This window comes from Schistocerca gregaria, unplaced genomic scaffold (genome assembly GCF_023897955.1).
Source record: "Schistocerca gregaria isolate iqSchGreg1 unplaced genomic scaffold, iqSchGreg1.2 ptg001638l, whole genome shotgun sequence".
NCBI lineage: Eukaryota > Metazoa > Arthropoda > Insecta > Orthoptera > Acrididae > Schistocerca > Schistocerca gregaria.
In genome coordinates, this window is record NW_026062908.1 from 12501 (window position 1) to 17500 (window position 5000).

Consider the following 5000-nt stretch of genomic DNA (forward strand, 5'->3'; position numbering starts at 1 on the left):
ACGTTGGCCCCTAACCTAACCCACGTTGGCCCCTAACCTAACCCACGTTGGCCCCTAACCTAACCCACGTTGGCCCCTAACCTAACCCACGTTGGCCCCTAACCTAACCCACGTTGGCCCCTAACCTAACCCACGTTGGCCCCTAACCTAACCCACGTTGGCCCCTAACCTAACCCACGTTGGCCCCTAACCTAACCCACGTTGGCCCCTAACCTAACCCACGTTGGCCCCTAACCTAACCCACGTTGGCCCCTAACCTAACCCACGTTGGCCCCTAACCTAACCCACGTTGGCCCCTAACCTAACCCACGTTGGCCCCTAACCTAACCCACGTTGGCCCCTAACCTAACCCACGTTGGCCCCTAACCTAACCCACGTTGGCCCCTAAACCTAAGTTACGCTGCACCTTAACCTAAGTTACGCTGCACCTTAACCTAAGTTACGCTGCACCTTAACCTAAGTTACGCTGCACCTTAACCTAAGTTACGCTGCACCTTAACCTAAGTTACGCTGCACCTTAACCTAAGTTACGCTGCACCTTAACCTAAGTTACGCTGCACCTTAACCTAAGTTACGCTGCACCTTAACCTAAGTTACGCTGCACCTTAACCTAAGTTACGCTGCACCTTAACCTAAGTTACGCTGCACCTTAACCTAAGTTACGCTGCACCTTAACCTAAGTTACGCTGCACCTTAACCTAAGTTACGCTGCACCTTAACCTAAGTTACACTGCACCTTAACCTAAGTTACACTGCACCTTAACCTAAGTTACACTGCACCTTAACCTAAGTTACACTGCACCTTAACCTAAGTTACGCTGCACCTTAACCTAAGTTACGCTGCACCTTAACCTAACTTACACTGCACCTTAACCTAACTTACACTGCACCTTAACCTAACTTACACTGCACCTTAACCTAAGTTACACTGCACCTTAACCTAAGTTACACTGCACCTTAACCTAAGTTACACTGCACCTTAACCTAAGTTACACTGCACCTTAACCTAAGTTACACTGCACCTTAACCTAAGTTACACTGCACCTTAACCTAAGTTACACTGCACCTTAACCTAACTTACACTGCACCTTAACCTAAGTTACACTGCACCTTAACCTAAGTTACACTGCACCTTAACCTAAGTTACACTGCACCTTAACCTAAGTTACACTGCACCTTAACCTAAGTTACACTGCACCTTAACCTAAGTTACACTGCACCTTAACCTAAGTTACACTGCACCTTAACCTAAGTTACACTGCACCTTAACCTAAGTTACACTGCACCTTAACCTAAGTTACACTGCACCTTAACCTAAGTTACACTGCACCTTAACCTAAGTTACACTGCACCTTAACCTAAGTTACACTGCACCTTAACCTAAGTTACACTGCACCTTAACCTAAGTTACACTGCACCTTAACCTAAGTTACACTGCACCTTAACCTAAGTTACACTGCACCTTAACCTAAGTTACACTGCACCTTAACCTAAGTTACACTGCACCTTAACCTAAGTTACACTGCACCTTAACCTAAGTTACACTGCACCTTAACCTAAGTTACACTGCACCTTAACCTAAGTTACACTGCACCTTAACCTAAGTTACACTGCACCTTAACCTAAGTTACACTGCACCTTAACCTAAGTTACACTGCACCTTAACCTAAGTTACACTGCACCTTAACCTAAGTTACACTGCACCTTAACCTAAGTTACACTGCACCTTAACCTAAGTTACACTGCACCTTAACCTAAGTTACACTGCACCTTAACCTAAGTTACACTGCACCTTAACCTAAGTTACACTGCACCTTAACCTAAGTTACACTGCACCTTAACCTAACTTACACTGCACCTTAACCTAAGTTACACTGCACCTTAACCTAACTTACACTGCACCTTAACCTAAGTTACACTGCACCTTAACCTAACTTACACTGCACCTTAACCTAACTTACACTGCACCTTAACCTAACTTACACTGCACCTTAACCTAACTTACACTGCACCTTAACCTAACTTACACTGCACCTTAACCTAACTTACACTGCACCTTAACCTAACTTACACTGCACCTTAACCTAACTTACACTGCACCTTAACCTAACTTACACTGCACCTTAACCTAACTTACACTGCACCTTAACCTAACTTACACTGCACCTTAACCTAACTTACACTGCACCTTAACTGTCACATGTAACGTCACAGGAATGTAGCTTTGCCTAACAGCAACCCTCTGAACATAGTTCACTGCTTGGATCCTCTGGTGTCATGTGTATTTCTCGATGCCATGGTGCGTACCCTCACGTAAATGTCTTTCGAGTGTTGCGTACTTTCTACACAGTCCCGCTAACCACTGGAAGGGTGTAACGCTACAGAACGACTATCGCCCTCCCCTCCTGCCCTTCCAAGCTGGTCGGTCAGGCGTTTGTTTGTGAAATGAGCCTTGCAGCTGTTCAGTTGCATTCGGTTGTCGATGCAGTCAGTGTACGTTGTGGTACGGCCTGTGTGGACTGTCCGCTGATGTACGCGTAACCCACACTGATCATCCGTCGTTACGTACTGAGTGACATAATGTGGCACATGCTTGACCGTACACCGGCTGCGCCCTACAATGGCGAATCATAAGGGCCATATGTTGTGCACGATGCTACTTGTCTCGTCTCCCCATTACAGCGAGATTGCACTGTTTTACGCCGTACAGACATGTGGTAGGTACGGACGAAAGTATTGCATGTTGGCCCCCCTCCCTCTGCCGGGAATCAGCGTGAGCCGTCTGTTGATGTAGCGACGAGGGTTTTCCTATTTAATCGTATTGCCCCACACAACATGATACCACGGTGGACCGCGTTCCACATCTGCGACATGCTACAGAGGCCGGTTGACAGTCGACCGCGCAAGGGACATTGCACACGTGCGCGGACCATCTTCCACGTGTTCTCTCGTGTACATGCCGTAGTGTGTATGTGGGCTGATGTAGCGTGTCGTGACACATAACATGCAGGCATGCCAGAATCGTAGATTTCGCAAATGTAGATTGACGTATACGTTTGCTGCCAAAGATCCGCAAATGAACTGGAAATCAGTTGTTGAGCGGTTGTTCGCGCTGCAGGTGCATCGGTGATAGCGACGATCGGTACATCTGTGAACCGGTTGTTTCGGCGGTACCCGCCATGCCCCCGAACCTGAGTTGGCCATGTGGGTATGAAGCGATACGAGGCTGTGGCTTGGTGGGACAGTCCCCGGCCGGTGAGGGGGGGCCGCCCGGCGTGCTGGCCGCGCGCTGCGTGAGCGCACGCACTACAGCCGGCTGGTGGGGGGCGCCCAGTGGCAGGAGCGCCGGCCGACGGGCCCGGCTGGCGTCCCAGCTACGCGCCGGCGCACCCGGCGCGCGGCGCCAGGCGGCCAAAGTGGGTTCTGCCGAGCCCGGTGCGAAGCGCGGTGGACATCTGCAGTGTGCTGGTCCGATTGCGGACTGTGTGCGTTGAGGATGCGCCGCCGCCCGGCACTCGGCGTCGCGACGCCGTCTGCTGCTCGGTCGCCCCCGGCGGTTCTCGCAGGTGGTTTGTATCGCAGCTCTGCGGACGTGTTGGCGCGTGCGCTGTGCTGGGAGAGTTCGCTTCTGCACCCAAGTGGGGCTTTGCCCTTCTGTGGCGCTGGCGTTGGAGCTGCCGGTCACCGTAGGTGGCGCGTGTTGTTTCCCGCCGGCAATGCCACGACAGCACGCTCCCGGGCCTCTGTCGGCAGCGGCAAGCTCAGTTGGGAGCACGGGTGTTCGCACTGAAAGCGTCTACTCGCCTATCTCCGGGCGATTGCGCCTCTCTCGAACCCGACCAAGTACTTAGGACGGCGCTGCGCGCCGCCGGGACCTGAGAGGGTTTCGAGGTGTATCGTGCAGGGGAGCTCAGCCTCCTCCTGTTTGCAGAATAATTGAGCGGACGCTTGCGTGTTCGCGCGGGCCCTCGGGACACACTCCCGGGCGGCCGGCTGCTCAGCTCTCGTTGACGCAGCTCCCTGGTTGATCCTGCCAGTAGTCATATGCTTGTCTCAAAGATTAAGCCATGCATGTCTCAGTACAAGCCGCATTAAGGTGAAACCGCGAATGGCTCATTAAATCAGTTATGGTTCCTTAGATCGTACCCACGTTACTTGGATAACTGTGGTAATTCTAGAGCTAATACATGCAAACAGAGTCCCGACCAGAGATGGAAGGGACGCTTTTATTAGATCAAAACCAATCGGATTGGCTCGTCTGGTCCGTTTGCCTTGGTGACTCTGAATAACTTTGGGCTGATCGCACGGTCCTCGTACCGGCGACGCATCTTTCAAATGTCTGCCTTATCAACTGTCGATGGTAGGTTCTGCGCCTACCATGGTTGTAACGGGTAACGGGGAATCAGGGTTCGATTCCGGAGAGGGAGCCTGAGAAACGGCTACCACATCCAAGGAAGGCAGCAGGCGCGCAAATTACCCACTCCCGGCACGGGGAGGTAGTGACGAAAAATAACGATACGGGACTCATCCGAGGCCCCGTAATCGGAATGAGTACACTTTAAATCCTTTAACGAGTATCTATTGGAGGGCAAGTCTGGTGCCAGCAGCCGCGGTAATTCCAGCTCCAATAGCGTATATTAAAGTTGTTGCGGTTAAAAAGCTCGTAGTTGGATTTGTGTCCCACGCTGTTGGTTCACCGCCCGTCGGTGTTTAACTGGCATGTATCGTGGGACGTCCTGCCGGTGGGGCGAGCCGAAGGCGTGCTTGCGCGTCCCGAGGCGGACCCCGTTGAAATCCTACCAGGGTGCTCTTAGTTGAGTGTCTCGGTGGGCCGGCACGTTTACTTTGAACAAATTAGAGTGCTTAAAGCAGGCAAGCCCGCCTGAATACTGTGTGCATGGAATAATGGAATAGGACCTCGGTTCTATTTTGTTGGTTTTCGGAACCCGAGGTAATGATTAATAGGGACAGGCGGGGGCATTCGTATTGCGATGTTAGAG

General features: G+C 51.5%; 1 non-coding gene across 1 annotated transcript in view; it reads left to right on the forward strand.

Moving 5' to 3' along the window:
• Positions 1-4017: 4017 nt before the first annotated feature.
• LOC126333783 (small subunit ribosomal RNA) overlaps positions 4018-5000 on the forward strand; it is a 1893-nt gene continuing 910 nt past the window's right edge. Inside the window, exon 1 of the ribosomal RNA XR_007564343.1 lies at positions 4018-5000. This exon is cut by the window's right edge and continues 910 nt beyond it. This is a non-coding gene — a ribosomal RNA (small subunit ribosomal RNA).